At 45.7% G+C, this 16486-nt stretch overlaps 2 long non-coding RNA genes across 2 annotated transcripts in view; one reads left to right on the top strand and one right to left on the bottom strand.

Annotated features, from left to right (window-relative positions):
- LOC122494497 overlaps positions 1-16486 on the top strand; it is a 595470-nt gene that overhangs the window by 91321 nt on the left and 487663 nt on the right. The window lies entirely within an intron of this gene.
- On the bottom strand, positions 2776-4395 carry LOC122494498. Its single transcript, XR_006300180.1, has 3 exons — positions 4103-4395; positions 3753-3819; positions 2776-2958 (listed from the first exon to the last, which is right to left on the bottom strand). It is a non-coding gene; the product is annotated as an uncharacterized LOC122494498 (long non-coding RNA).

Genomic DNA, 16486 nt, shown 5'->3' with positions numbered 1-16486 from the left:
GACTTGCTTAACCAGTAGAAGGCAACAAAAATGATATTCAGGGACACCGAAGGCCGGGTCATAAAAAGCCTTGCGGCTTCATCCCCGACCTCTTAGAACACTTGCTCTGCGGATATGTCCTCTGGGAACCCAGGCGCTAAGCCCTAAGGAGAGAGCGTATGCAGGCGGTCGGTTTAACAGACCCCTTGTCAACAGCTGGCTTTGACAGCCAGCCTCCCAGCCCAGGCTCCAGGCTGTGAGTAAAGAGACTACCTTGGGACAGACCCTCCAGCCCCCTGGCGGGATTGTTCCATGTAAGAGATGACTCACCCAGCTAAATCCGTCTTGAATTTCTTATCCACAAAATTGTGAACAAAGGCAAATGGCCTTTTATTTAAAATGTTGAGGCAGTTTGGCATATAGCAACAGGTGACTAGAACACTCGATGTACAGAGATTTGAGTTCTTGGGAATATGAGGTGTTGAGAAGGGTCAGTGCACCCAGTCAGAAGGGAAAAGAGAGGAGGGCTCTTTGCTACCTGTTTACCATTCCTGATATTCCCCTGTCTCCTCATTTCTTGCGGTCCAGCCAGTCAGATTAACTAATTTCCCAATCCATTGTTCCACCTGGATATTTTTGTTAGCTTCAAAGTGGCTTTAGGAAATGCAGAAGCAGAGATTTTGAGGCTTGGGGTGGTTTGACCTTGGAGTTGCACCTTTGCTGGGTTTTACTGGGCAAATCTGTGTGGTCGCAAGGTCAGAGGGATGGATGAGGCAGGCCTGGCCGTGAGAGCGCCCTGTCCTACACGGTGGGGGGTGTGGGGGTGTGGGTTCAGTGTCATGTGTGAAGTACAGTCGTCCCGTAGCAGCTTCCTACGGTCCAGAGTTGAGAAGGTTTCTGAGGCTGGCAGCAGGCTCAGGGGGAAGGAGCATTATCAGCGGTTTGTGATGTTTGACAAGGAATTGTTGGTGCTACACTGTGAGTTCTCTGTGGCCGGAGACCAGGCCTCTACGGGTGACCACTGGTTCTGATGCAGACCGTACACAGCTCACTGAGCGAATGAACCCAAAAAGAACCATCGACTGTGGAAAATGCCTGAGAAAATTTCAGTAAATTCTCGCAGTGGATCTTGGGGGCAAAGCCCGGGAGCCTATGATTTTACCCCAGTGGAAATTGATGAGAATGGGGATATGTACACTCTATGGATTCACAGAAGCTATGACGTGTGGTGCTTGGAGTGGATTTTATACCAGACCGCAAGCAAACACACACACACATCCTGATAGGGTGGCCTAGTGACATGCACACGAGACACGAAACGAGAGAGCTGGTGTGCTACGGCCGCCATGACAGCACGCCATGCGCTGGGTGGTTTAAACAACAGACGTTTATTTTCTCACAGTCCTGGAGGCTGGAAGTTCAAGATCAGGGTGTCAGCAAAGTGCGTACCATCTGAGCCTTCTCTCCTTGGCTCGCAGATGGCGGCCACTCGGTCTCAGAGGGTTTCTGTGTCCTAATCTCTTCTTACAAGGACACCAGTCCTACTGATTTAGGGCCCACCCTAACGACCTCACTTTACTTTGGTTACCTCTTAAAACCCCATCTCTGAATACAGTCACATTCTGAAGTACCTGGGTTAGGTATGCAACATATGAATTTGGGGGCGTGGGCAACACAATTTAGCCCATAACATTTGGGTTTGAGTACTGGCTTTCCTACCTACCGGTCATGTGACCTTGAATAAGATATTTAACTTTCCTGAGCCTCGGTTCCCACATTTGCATAGTGAGAGTGAAAAATCACAGCATGTTGGGCGGTGACCTGATGTGAAACACGCACACAGCAGGTGCCTCGTGTGTACCGACTGTGGGTGAATAACCGCTCCTTGCCTCAGCCTCTCGGTAACAGCCCCTTCTGGGATGGGGGACATTAATCCCTAACATTTATAGAATTATTTAGAGACTGTGAGGACACTCTTCAGATGTAGTTCATCTAATTTCAAAAATTGTGTCATTACTATTAATACCAAAACTGTTGTTAGTGCCATCATTATACTGATGTGACAGGTAGAAAATAGGTCTCTGTCTCCCATCGTAGACCCACTGAGGCTGAGCATCTTGTCCCTGGTAATAGCTTTCACGACCTCAGGCACTGGTAGTGGACTGTCTCACCCACCAGCCTCAGCTCTGGGAGGTCTGTGGCAGTCTTAGGATCAGGAACATGAGGGACATACAGGTTGTCAGGTCGAGTACTTTGAGTTGGAAGCCAGGGGTCTGTGGGGTCTGTCACGCTCTCTCTGTCTTGCCTTCCCATTCGTTCTAAAATCAATTGTGCAGAAAACCCTCTGTCTTTATGTGTCCTCTGGCTCCTTTTCTAATTTCAGAATTTGATTCCAGTGACTTCTTGTCAACTCTTAGTATAGAACTAAGAACTGAAGAACTAAGAACTGAAGAAACGCCTTATCAAAGTTCAAAACTGTTATCTTGAGGAGGTCAATGAGAAGGAAAACAACATCTTATCAGCTGGGAGCCAAGTTAATGTTTCTCCATTTATTTTAGCCATAGACGGGGGGTCAGAGGACTAAGGGGCATATGAGTAATGATAAAACCTCTGTGTATAACACGTGGCCTTACTTTGTTTTGCGGCTAAAGAGGCTTCTGCTTTGGGAATACTTTGAAGAGAAGACTCACTTACGGGGGTCTGTTCAGGGAATGTGGAGATCATCATAGGAAGGACGGGACCCACCATCTTGCATGAGCATACCAGCAGCTGGATGTGGGTCAGGTGTTTTGTGGATGTAATGTGACTCGATCCTCCCACAAAGCGATGAGGAAAAGAAGGAACCCGACTGCAAACCTTGACGTGTGTATTCTTAATAAGGTCTCTGGAATCAGCAAGATTTAGGGTCAGATCCTGGCTCCGTGATCAATACGAGATTGAGGCCAAGTGTAATAGTTCTCCAAGCTTCTCTTCCCTTCCCTGCAATTAGAGGTGATATAAGTGGAGTGCTCAGCTTAAAGTCTGTTACATAGCAAGAGGTCAGTGATGGATAACTCACCTTCACCGTCATCACCACCGGACACCTCGATTATGTCATTTTCTAGAAGGCTCAGTGAAGTGGGGCTTAGTGTTATTTGGCATGGAAGGTGTTTTAAGTTATGCCGAGAAGCCTTCTTTGTCTACTCTTTCTCCTAGAGAGGAAGTCACTTCCTTTTCAAGTCTTTTTCAGTCCTAATTATCTGAAGGAGAATATCACCATTTGGTGCTAATAGGACTTCCACACCTCTCTAATGCTTGTTAACAAAGAGAAATCAGGCCCGAGGCTCAGAACGCTAGACAGGGGGTGGTATATAACTAGAATTTAACAGTATGGCTTTTGTTATCATGTCTTCACGTCTTCTTTTTATAGATGGCAAATAGTAGTGGTTTCACACTCACAGTGGTATTTGAAGCATCTTACGTAACATGATTAAGGGAAAGGCTGGAGTAGTAAATTAAAAACAAGGAACGAACAGTGCAGATTGTAAACGGATATGACAAACGTGGTGATGGTGCTACGTGGCTATTTGGAGATTGGAGGGCTGCCTCCAGACAAAGAAAGCAAATCGCATTAATGTTGGCTCTATGCTCAGAATTGTAGCGGTTTTCCATCTCTTTCTGCTTCTCCTGAAAAGCCTGGTACCGTGTCCCCTGCGTCAGAATCATCCAGGAGAGCCTAATAAACATGCAGGTTCCTGGCCCTGTCCCCATGGTGTCCTGGAACCAGCTCTTACCAGCTCACAGGCGCCGAGGGGCCACTTCTGTTCCCAGCTTTGCTCAGTGACGTCATCACATGGGAAGCTGAAATTTGCCAAAGTGAGAATACTTACATCAGGAAATCGGCAAGTGCCGCAAAGCAGGGGTTTCTTCTTCCTCTTCTTCTTCCTCCTCCTCCCCCTCCTCCCCCTCCCCTTCCTCCTCCTCCTCCCCCTCTTCCCCCTCCTCCCTCTTTTTCCTCCTCCTCCTTCCTCGTCTTTCTTCTTCTTCAAGAAAGCTGGTTGCAAAATTTACCAGTGCACCAACTGCCCCTACCCCAAACCTGCTGGGGCAGAAAGTTTAGAAGGGCCCAAATATCCACGCTCACCAGGGTGCATGCCATCCAGGTGATTCTGCTGCTTGGTCCACATTTTGTAGTCACCGCCCGAGAGCCTCAGCAACCCTCTGGACCTGCAACCCTGGCTTCGCTAAGCCACTGCCCCTGCTCCTCCGCCCGCCTCGTCCCCCAGCCTCTGTGGCCGTGAGGGCTCAGCTCTCTGGAGGGAAAATGCTGCCGACGCTTCCCTATCTGATGAAGCAGAAAGACACTGGACAGGGACAGAAAAAACACTCACTTAAACACAAAGAGCCGAAATAATTGCTGAGCAAATCTAGAAAATGACTGGCTAAGTAAATTGCTTTTTTGTGTGTAAAGTTTCTTGGAGTTTGCCCCTGGCTGCGGGGTGGAGGGAGAGAGCGGCTGCTTGCGAAGCCCGGGGCGGACTCGGAATCCCTGGCTGTACCTCCCCCGGGTTACACAGGCATTTCCTCCTGCTTCGGGTCACGGCTGCCTCTGCCCGCAGGACCCCTGAGCGTCCCTTGGAGGCTCGGGAAGGAGGCCATGGATTACCCTAAGACACTGAGATCTCAGTCTGGAGTCGCTGTTGCGTTGGCTTCTCAAAGTCACGCTCTTGTGGTATGGAATTCAGATCAACATACAGCCTGTGAAAATGGTGGTCTAACTTTCTTGCAGATAAAAGCCGTGGGGATGTCCCTTTCCATCAGTAAGCACTTAATACGCGTTTATTGTGCTAAGGTGATTTTCTTAAGAACATAATCGCAGCACCCCAGCACGGGGAGCGTACGAGGCACCGTCACAAAACCCCTTTCATATGATCACTTATTAAAAGCACATAATGAGTCTCTGAGGCACGTGTTCTTGTTCTCCACTGAGGAACAGGATTCAGTCGCTCGCCCAGAGTCACAGAGCTGGGATTCCAGGGCGGCCAGTCTGCCCCGGGGGCCGAACTCTTAACCACGCCAGTGAGGCTGCATCTCCCTGCCGGCCATCGGCGTTCCCTGCTCGAAGTCCCGCGACACAGATTCTTGCTTGTGGTTGTGTGGCTGAGACAGTAAGACCCAAACAAGTGAAGAGACTCACCCGTGATCACACAGGAAATGAAGGCAAGGGCGGCGAGGAGAGAAAGGACCGCAACAGACGTAGACACGTAAGGATGTGACCATTCTGTCTGCGCAGGTGGTGCTGCTCACATCCGCCTGGGACGGAATCTTCAGGATCACAAAGCTTGAGAGCAGAAGGGACGGTGTGGGGTCCGCGCTGAAGCAGCTCCCCCTCTGTCGGGCTCTAGCTCTGTGACCCTAGCAAGTCCTTCAGCCCAAGACTTCGTCTACCCTCTTGTAAGATGGCCATTATAACATTCGCTCAAGACGTCATCAGAAACATTTAATAAACGAGCGTGCACAGCCCTTCTAGCAAAATTCCTGACAAAGCACGGGGGAAAAATGTGTTGTTGTTATTATTTCAACCCAAAGCTGGATGTTTTTGTGAGTTTGTTATCGTGGTGATTTACAGGAAAATCCCTCAAAGCCTGGAGCCTGCCTGTCCCCAAGGTTAGTCCTGTGATAAGCCCTAAACCCAATCAGGGATCTCTTCCTGGCTGGCATCCCACAAACATTAATGAGAGAGGGAGAGAGGAAGGGAGAGGGAGGGAGAGGAAGGGAGCCGGAGAGGGAGAGAAAGATAAGCGGGGGAGGGAGAGGGGGGAGAGACACATGGTAGGAATGTCCTGACCCTCCAGAAGAGGCTGTCTGGACCCCAGCAAAAGTCCGGCCGGGGCCCCTGGGCTGCGGGGAGGGTCGTGTAAGTCCGGCCGGGGCCCCTGGGCTGCGGGGAGGGACATGTATTGGTTTTGTCTCCCCAGAGGAACTCTGTTGTTTGTCACCACCTAGTCTGACCTTAAGGTTGACTCACTTGCCCTCACACAGCAGCAATCTCCACGAAGAGCCAGCTGGGGATCAATTTGATCTCAGAGCAGTCCCTTTGGACCAAGAGTAAACTCCCCTTTCCTGTCAGAATGAAGGCTGTCTTGTCTCCCGCTGGACTCAGTAGACATGTTGGTTTCAATTTCTGATCCTAGAATGTCAGCAGTCGTCCAGATGTAATGCAAGAATCTGCCTGGGGCTTCTTTTTATTCTTATTTATGTTTTAAAATACTTTAGAATATTATAAGTGCAATAGTTGGCGATTGAAGACAGTTCAAAAAATACAAAGAAGCCAAAACAAGGAAAAAAAATGGAACTACAAATCCTACCTTCCACAAATGTAAGCTATAGCTTGATATTCTTAATTTGCTTCCAATTCTCTTATAAAATAAGAGAATAAACAAAAAAAAACGATGCAATGCTAAGTGGTTAAACCGGCTGGATTCCGTTGCTTCCCAAATGCACATGGATAGAAATTGGGGGCACTTGCTTTGAAGTTTGAAAAGGGAAGAGTTGTTCCTGACCTCTTCTGAATAAAGGAAGACAGGGAATATCCGTGGCCTTTGCTGGGGCCCACAGGAATGGCACATTCCAGAGTCTGAAAGGAAGCAGTGAGGAGCCCGGAGACTCCTAGTCCAAATTGCCCGCCTTCCCAGGGATGAGCGGCAGCGAGGACAAAGATGGAGTTAGGTCTGCCAGAGGAAGGCTCTTTGCCACCCACAGATCCACTCCCTGGGCTTTCTGATCCGCACAGAGAGAGAACGGGCAAGTCCGCTCTCACATGTTGGCAAGGCTGGCAGCGGGGAGGAGGGGCGGGCCCACCAGCCACCCGTTGGCAACGCTTTGGTAAAATCACCATGATTCAAGGTCCAGGCTCCTTTTTGCAGTCCCAGGATTGCCAGTGCCTTGCAAATGGAAAGGTTCACGTTGGCACGACCGGCCCAGTTTCTACCCTTTGAGTAGCTGCAACCCGCAGCCGAATTGCAAGCAGGAGATTGCTCGGCGATTGTGTCACAAGAAAAAGCTACCGAGTAAGTGAAGCGGCCTGGTGCCTTCACCTGAGCCTTCCGGCTCTGCTGTGAGGAGAAGGTGGCCGGGAGGTCTGCACGATGAAGGCTTTTTCTTTTCTGTCTCTCCTGCTTATTGTGTTGTGGGGTTTGGAGACAGTAGAATGGGTAAGTCACTTGAGTTACTTTGCCTCAGTTTTACCACCTGTAAAGTGGGAATGATGTAGGATCAACAGATGCTGTTTGATGTAAACCACCTGGCAGGCTGCCCTGCTGTTACCCAGAACCATTTGCTTTCTTCCTTTCTTTTGTTGTGGTCATTTATTTGTAGTAACGGGACCTAGTCGGTTACTTTGAAGTTCTTGCTGCGATCAGAGGCCATCCAGTCCCATTAAGGTGACACTCAGCCTTCAACTGAAAGCAGTTTCTGGCAGTCTGTGTCCAAAGCTGCCCCGTTTGGTTCCTGATTGTGAGAACCGCTCCAACTTCCCAGATCTATAGGGGAGGTTGAATGGTGGGTAATCCAGCAGAGGAGATGAAGAGATCCCAGTTTAGATTACTGCCTCTCGGAAGGGTCCACATGGTGAGTAGAGACTGGATATACCTTGTGATCTTCACTTCTGCCTCCCAGCTTGGTAGATCTCATGCTTTCCTTCAGTCCCACCGTGTGGGGGAAACACACAAATCTAAGAGAAAATCTTAGCATCTCCTTAGGGAGGCACCACACTCAGACCTGACAACATATGACGTCAATGGAATACAATCTTACGAATCTGTCAGGTTGTGTATCATTTCTGAGAAAGTATTTGTTAGCAGGCATTGAAATTATCAGGAGTTAGTTTTAACCCAGAAAGGAATATATTTTGCTGGCAAGCAGAAACACTTCAGCATTTTTTATTAACTTCACTTGACGTCTAGGGATTTGATGGTTTTCTTAAAGAAAGCTGGTTGGAAAGCCCAGCCATTCGTGTGTAAACTTTCCCCATTAGTCAGGCTGATTGCTCATGGACTTGCCCATTAACCCACCATTTTCTTCTTGCCCGAAGCCCCCTTTGTGGCCCTCACAAGGATATAGATCCTCTGCTCCTATATGCAAATGTTAGATCAGTCGATTCCTTCAAAAGCACAGATGCCAGTCTTAGCTACAGGGAGCCCAAGATGGTCGAAGATCGGTCTTCTCATTCTGTTTTCAATCCATGCTTTAAGGCAGCATTTTACAAAGTCAGGGACTTCTATTCCCAGAGGGACCTTTCCACTTTGGTACCTGTGGTCCAGCTGGTACCTAGTAGACAAGGCATTAAATAATGTTATCACACATTGTAAGATAATTATTTCCTTTTCAGTTTTCTTCCACTATTTCTGAAGGTGTCTCAGAGAAAAGGTCAGCGTGATGCTGGTGTAAATTGTCAGTCCCTTTCTAGGCTTGCCAATTTTAGCAAATAAAAATCTAAGAGACCCAGTTAAATTTTTCAGATAAGCAACAAATATATTTTTAGTATAAGTATGTCCCCAATACTACATAAGCTATACTTACACAAAGAATGTGTTTCTCTGACATCTGGATATCTTGTATTTTCTCGGGTACTTCCGGCTCTTTTTGATTTCTACTAATGGCCCCTTTTCTTTTAAAAAAAAATTGTCTTTAACGTTTGTTTATTTTTGGGAGACAGAGGGTGAGTGAGGAGGGGAAGAGAGAGGGAGACACAGAATCCAAGGCAGGCTCCAGGCTCTGGGCTGTCAGCACAGAGCCCGACCCGGGACTTTGAACCCACAAACCATGAGATCATGATAGTAGCCCAAGTCAGATGCTTAACTGACTGAGCCCCTCAGGCTTTCCTACTGATGGCCCCTTTTTAACAAACATTCGCAGACTTCAGGCTTGCGAACTATGCTTGGCAATGACGTCTAATTAAAGTTTAATAACAAGGTTTTGTTCTCACAATATTTATGTTTACACATACCTTGTAACTTAGGAGAAATAACTCCAGTTGTGTATTCACAGTAGGTCATTTAAAAATAAAAGGTGCTTTTTAAAAGAAATTTAAGTAAAGACGAAAGCACGGATAGATGAAAACGTGTTAGTACAGAGTGAATTTGAGTGTGGGCCAGAATGACTGAGGATGGGACTTGCTTCCTCCCTTTCGTTGTAGTTAGAAGTATGTTGTATATAAGCCTGGGGTAAAATACAATGCGTGCTACAAGTCCGAGGAATCCACAGCTCTCTCTGTGAATTCTTTTAATACGGGAACATAGAGAAAAATCCCCAATTGCCATTTGGTTTCTTGGTTATCCTGAGAGTCAATGAGACTGGACTCCTAAGTGAAGAGATGCAAGCTTTTGCTCAGATGATTTTCTCACTTGGAACTTTTCTCTTTCTTCCCAACTTCTCCTAGTTCAGTGGTTTCTGCCTGTCTAGGGCCAGAGCGCTGAGTTTATGGGGAGCATGTCAGAAACACAGATTTTTCCGGCCCCACCTTGGACCACCGGCCTCTGTGTTGACAAGCTCTCCAAGTGACTCTGATGGGCCTTCCAATTTGAGACCCTCTGTCGCAATGCCTACATCGAGTCACAGCTACAAAGCTGGGACTGCTGGCAGTGTCCTCTCCCTTATCGGAATATCCAGAGCAGTTCATCTGAATTCCCTTGTTTTTTGTGGGCACTGCAGTTTTTTGCAGGCAGTGTCTGCTGTCCTGTTTCACCGTGAGCTCCCTGCGAAGAGGAACATTATAGATGGGTATCTAAAACTTCCTGAAGAAATATCAGAACTCTTTATCTGACAAGGGGTTTTTAAAAATGCATTCCTAAGAGGTCTTGAACATAGGGATCATTAAGAAAAAAAAAATCACTAAACTCTTAATAGCCGTACCTTGGGCTAAAGGTGCAAGCAAGACAAGACACAGAAGAAGCTATGCAAATGGCTAAATATGCAAAAATATTCAGTTTCCCTGGAAAGTAAGTTCAAGCCAATTAAGCTATGAATAAAGCCATGTTAGCTATAGAATTAGCAAAGATTTAAAAGTGGTAATAGGTTTGGCAAGAATGCAGAAAAATAAGCACTCCCATAAAGTGCTGGAGGGAGTTTAAGTTATACAATTGATACGGAAAGTAATTTGGCAGGATGTAGAGAGAGCCTAAGCAAAGGTCATGCCCTTTGACACAGCCATTTTTCTTCTTGGGGAACAGTCAGAAATGCATATGAATATTTATACACAAGTATGTTCATTGCAACATTATTTATAAATAGCAAAAATGTGGGAATGGAATGCATGCCAAAATGGTTAAATAAATTATGTTAAATAGAAATGATGGAACATATGCAGCCATAAAAAAATAATGTTTTCAAAAGATATTTAATGACATGGAAAGTTGGTGTCTTACAATGTTAAGTTAAAAAAAAGAGCAAGATAAACATTTATATATACAGTATCATAAGAATTATGTTAAAAATGTGTGTGTGAACACACAAAAGAAAATAGACCAAAACGTGGGCAATATTAGCTCTGAATAGTAGGCAATTCTTTTACTAGAAGATGCTGGGTCCCTTTATTTTCTTCTAGGCTTTGTGGCATTGGGTAGACAACTGGTTCAACAGAACAAAAATGTGTACCAAAACAGATTCACATATATTCAGTTGGTTTTCATGGAACATCCAGATAAGCATGTAGAAAAAAGTAACTCTTGACCCCTACCTCACGCCATGCTTAAAAATTGATTTGAGGGGCGCCTGGGTGGTGCAGTCGGTTAAGAGTCCGACTTCAGCCAGGTCACGATCTCACAGTCCGTGAGTTCGAGCCCCGTGTCAGGCTCTGGGCTGATGGCTCAGAGCCTGGAGCCTGTTTCCGATTCTGTGTCTCCCTCTCTCTCTGCCCCTCCCCCGTTCATGCTCTGTCTCTCTCTGTCCCCAAAATAAATAAAAACATTGAAAAAGGAAAAAAAAATTGATTTGAGATGGGTCTTAGACTTAAAGGTTAAATCTAAACCTTTCTAGAATAAAACATCGGGGAATATCTTCAGGACTTGGAGGTAGGCCAAGACTCACTTTAGTGGGGTGGGGATACAGGTATGGGGAGTCCCCAGGGTTAAATATATCCGTCCCAAGTTATTTCAGATTTCATAACCTTTCAGATAAGTGTCACAGTTTTGTCTCTTTCCTTTCCTTTCCTTTCCTTTCCTTTCCTTTCCTTTCCTTTCCTTTCCTTTCCTTTCCACCCATTTTCTCTTCCCTTAAAGGATGCATCTCATAGGGAATTAATTGTTTGAAAAGAATGGGACGACCTTGCTGTGTAGCACCAAGAGCCCCAGCTTTGGAGCCAGGCAGACGTGGGTTTAAGTACGAGCTCCTCTTGTAGCAGCATGAGCAAGCCACTCAAGCTCAGAGTTTCAAAGGGTCATTTTACCAGTTAGGCAAAATCATGTGCATAGCGTGGCCAGCACATAGCATAGTGTCTGTCACATCATAGGTACTCACACATCTGTTCCCTTCCGTCATCTCTTTTATCCAGGCACAATGGTGGCCATCTGCAGGCTGGTGTGCGACACATGAGGAAGTAGTGGTTAAGGTACAGGTTGTGGAGTCAGGCCTTTGGGATTGAAGTCACACACACTCCCTGAATAATGGAGCAAGTTGTATTTAATCTCTCAGTGCTTTAGTTCCTTCATATGCAAAATCCTGAATTAACCCAGAAGGTTGTTGCACCATAATCTCTATAAAACGCTTAGCACCGTGGCAGAACGTATAGTCAGTACTCGAGATGTTAGCTCCAGTACTCTTTCTGAAGAAGGACCATCTTCGGATGTTAAATATCACCCCACTCTGATTACGGGATAGAGGGAATAGTGCTGCGGGCTTCAGAGGGCTGTCTGAGTCACAGAGATGCCTCCACTATTCAAGGCCATATTCTCTGTATTCCCAATGTCAATGAGATGCCGGAGCACATGCTTCTTGGAACCCAGAGCACCACCAAGGTCGTTCTACTTAGCCCAAGTGACAGCTGAATTATGAACATTTCTCATGTCCTCAACTCTGGGTCAGGATAAATCACACACTGTTCTTCGTTATTATTTTCGTGGGGTCTGTGACACAGTCTCTCGAAATCATGTGGTGTTGAAACATTAAGACAAGTAACATCTGTGGGGAAAGCCCAGTATCAAACCAGAAGCCGAGTGTTCTCTGTCGGCTTCATTGCCCAGGCTGGGGGGGAAGCTATTTATAGAGTATTCCTTATTTATATCTGTGTAATGGCAACTTTGCTGGCTCCGAAGGAGGAATTATGAGCAGGTACATTGTCTCTGAGTGGTCTCTCTACAAAGAAAAAAGACTCAGTGGATATCCAAAAAATCAAAGCAAAATTGAGTTACAGCTCCCACGACTCACAGAGGTATAGGGAAGATGGTTTGTAGCTCAATGATGAGTAAGAGTTATATTCTCTGCACTCTGGGCAGGGGGATGAAGAAAATGCCATTGAAGGTAGGGTGTGCTGCATCCTGGCAGCCTCAGGGTCCCTGAGAAGTGCTAGATTCTACTTGTCTGATGTGAAGAGGGTCATCAGTTCAGCCAGCAGTATTCAGTATGCACAGCTACAATGGCATGGCCCAGAGAGAGGGCAAAAAGACTTTTCTTTGATGGTGAGGACTTACGCAGTCATAACTTTCACTGAGAAGGATGCATGTTCATAGATTAGTCCACAAAAACACAAATAACCCTCTTGTACTTTCTAATTATCCTTGGTAAAGCCCATCACGCATGTAACTCGGACCTTGCGTTTATGTCTAGTACCATTCCTGAATGTAGGAGATACTCAGTAATTGAGCAGTCGCTTGAACTTTGCTCACAGGATATAATACTGCCTGAGAGGGCATTGTTTATTATTTCCTTCATTCCCTTTCCAAGAAGGTGGTTAATTCACGAGACCCTAGGGAAGAACCTGGGTAAAAGGAAATCAAGAACATCTCACTGGTGCTGTAGAACAAGTTAGACACAGTGGGGTCTTCTTAGTTAGGAGTCTTTTGGTTCCAAGCAACTGGAATCAGCTTTACCTAGATGAACTCTGGAGGGAAAAGTTTGTATTATAAGGCTTTGGGGTAGAACATGATCTTCAAGGGCAGGGAAGGAGCCACTGTTGGTCTTGGGTTTAAATCCAAACATGTCATCAGGACTCTCCCAGGTCTTGTCCTTGCTTCTCTCTATGTATGTAGTCTTCCCCTCTTCCTTGCTGTAGTCTTTCTTTTCTAGCACGCATGACTGAAAATGCCCACCCACACGTCCACTCTCAAGACCAGACAGACCCAAGCTGAGATTTCTTTGTATCTGTTCTGTATTTTCCAGGAAAGAGACTTTAGTCCTTTTTGGGTCACATACCATGTGTCTTTTAGTTCCTTTTAGCCAGGGGCCCACTCCTATTGCCAGATGGATAGAACGCATGGGGCAGGACAACTCCCAGCAGAGATGCTAAGTATTGTGGCTTAATTGGTGGGTATTCCATTTGTGATTCTAAAGCTTCAAGATGGCCTGTCCCTTCCCTAGGAATGTCAGAAAGGTTTGAGAAAGGATCCAAATGTCCCAACAAAACATACAGTATACATCCAGTATACTTTTTTGAGTCTACTTAACAACAAAACATACAGTATACTTTCTTAAGAGGCTAATGAATGATGCTACTAAGATGGGGGACCCAGAGGGTAGCCTTGTAACACAGACAATTCATGCTTAGGGACAGAACATCCCACCAGTTTGTCCTTGGGAATATGTGCTTCTGTCCACCTTCATGGCCATTACCTTCTTTGAAGTCCTCATCCTCTCCTACCTCAACTACTTGGTAGCCTGACTATTTGCCTCCTTACCTCATGGACTCCCTACTCTCACTCCTGTCCATTTCCTGAAGTGCTTTCAGAGACCAGGATTCCTAAAATTCAAGCCTGGCCATGTCACCTTCACTCTTGAAAATGTTAATGACTCTAGTAGCCCTAAGAAGTCCATACGCTTGACTTTACCCTTTAAGATACCAAATAGTGATTTCGGCCTCACTTCCTCTTCATGCACATCAACCAGAAGGTATATCTTAGGTTCGTCCAACTCAGCCACCAGGAAGGACGATAGAGTCAGAGCCCTGGATTCAAGTCCTCCTTCACAGCTAACTAGCTCTGTGACAGAGGGCAAGATATTTAGTTTCCTCCTTTGTAAAATAAAAATTAAATATAATACCCACACATAAGTTTGTAGGAAGAACTAAATGAAATAACCTATATAAAGTGCTTGAAATAATGCCTGGAATATGATGAGTATGCAGTAAATACTACCTATCATCATCATTGTTAGCATCATCAATAAAATTAACACCTTGTTCCAACAAACCATCGTTTTGATTCCTAGACCCTCAGCTCTCATGAATTCCAAATTTTGTTATATCACTCATTTCTCTGAAGCCAAGTTGAACATATTCTTTTAGTATGGCCAAAAGGAAGCTAGGAACTGTGGATATAATGAATAAAACGCTGCCTCATTTATGAGTCCTTAACCGTGTCTTCCTCAGAGGCACCTAAAAGATAAGAATAAATGTTTTGTTTTGTTTGTTTTTTAAAGAAATAATGTCTTTTTTCCTAAGTAGAGTGGGTGGAGCATTCTAGTTCTTGACCTAGGACTGCTCACATAGGAACCCACAGGCAGAGGGCTGGGCCCAAGATGGCTGCCACTGGGTCTCTGGAGCACAGGGTCTGAGCTGTAGCACCTAGCTTGTCTCCACTGTCACAGGGGAAGGATGTGGCAACCCTGTAATTCATTACCAGTGGAAATAGAACATCATTGCAGAGATAAGGACAACAATGGCTTTCTATCCAGTGATAAATTACTAACAGTCGCATTATTTTCCCTTATTTATATATGGGTCTCTTTATTGAATTTAGGGGGAGATAAATAAACGATCTGCCAAGCGTCTGGTTAATATTACTTCTCAGGGACTCGTTTTAGGCCCAACTAGACTCCTACTGATAATATCTGTAAGCTTTTCGGGAGGGAGAGACATAACATTTGTTTCTGACAAGAACCCTCTGTTTGCCTTATCTGTTTCATTTGAGAGGCCATCGACCCCTAGCTTCTTTGGTTAAAACAAACTCTTTCCAGCCACGGAGGAGTTCTTGAACTTGATTCTCGCCACACAACGTGACAGGGTGTTGTGGCTGCAAATCTGAGGTCCTCTGTCATATCCAGTCAGACTTAGTGCTTCCTGTTGGCCACCAGGAGCCAGTGAGGGACATAGTGCTGAGTTTCTTCCCTATTGCATCGAGACAAGGATTCAGTTATCCAATTTGCATATTCTTTCCTGGTAGGAATTGAGAGTTTCTTTTTCTTTTAATCACAGCATTTACATTTTTTTTTTTTTTAATTTAAGGAGCTGTTGATACACATTGGTTTAGAAATGCACAGCTGGTCTGTGGCAATGAAAATTAGCCCTCGGCCACAATAAAAAAACCCAAATAACCCTAAGTTTCCACCAACATGCTGCGATAGGGCTGTAAACTCAGAGACCCTCTTTATTTTCAAGATCTGCCATTCTAACGTTCTGACTCTGTGCACCATGTCGAAGGCGTTTTTCTACAGGGTCCCGAGGAACCTGTGCTCCTTCTCTGCTGGCCATTTCAGAGGCAACAGCCTCGGAGAACCTTTTTCTGATCCTAGGTCTGTGTCTAAACAGCTAACTGCTCTGTTCTACGTTGTTGGCACCCATCACGCCGCTTTGCTGTGTCTCCATACTCCTCATGCCGGGCAGTGAGTTCCTGGAGGACAGGCCACCTTCTCTCTGTATCTTCAGGGTTTAGTTCAGGGTTTGGCATGGAATAGGTGCTTAGTAAATATCCCTAAGCCATTGTGAACCCTAATGGGACAGTGTTTCTTTCCCTGGAGTGCTGGTCTTCGTTTTCTTTCTTTGGCTTCGTTTATTATTTGAGAAATGCATTTCTGTCTCGCCAGACCGTAAGTTCTGTAGAAGCAGAAATTGTATCTGTATGTATACACCATTTCCCCAATGTCTAGCACAGTGCCTGACATTTAGTTGACGCTCAACATATGATTACCGAATGAATGAATGAATGAATGAATGAAAGGCAGTAGGGCTTCTGATGCAAGGCCTGTGCCTGTGGGGCAGTGTCACAGTACCATGTAAGTACCACATAGAAGAGGGCACATCTGAGTCAAGCTTGGTTCAAATTCCAGCTCCAACACATCCGTTGGGGAGAGACACAATGCAACAACAACAACAACAACAAATGTGCTTCCATTTCATCATTTGCCAACATGGGAAAAATCTTAGGGATGTTGATAAGAATAAATATCCAATGACCCTGAAAACTTCTACTTCACTTAGACGCACCATTCTGATGGTAGTGACTCTCTGACTCGTGTCCTAGCCTTGAGTGCTTCCTTGAACAGTAGTCAGTATGCAGTGAGACAGGCCCAGGTGAGGCTCAGGAAGAAGTTCTGGTCCCGGGTG

The sequence above is a fragment of the Prionailurus bengalensis genome, chromosome E2 (genome assembly GCF_016509475.1).
Source record: "Prionailurus bengalensis isolate Pbe53 chromosome E2, Fcat_Pben_1.1_paternal_pri, whole genome shotgun sequence".
NCBI lineage: Eukaryota > Metazoa > Chordata > Mammalia > Carnivora > Felidae > Prionailurus > Prionailurus bengalensis.
Note: the sequence above shows the minus strand (reverse complement) of the source record. Positions and strands in the feature narration are given on the sequence as shown.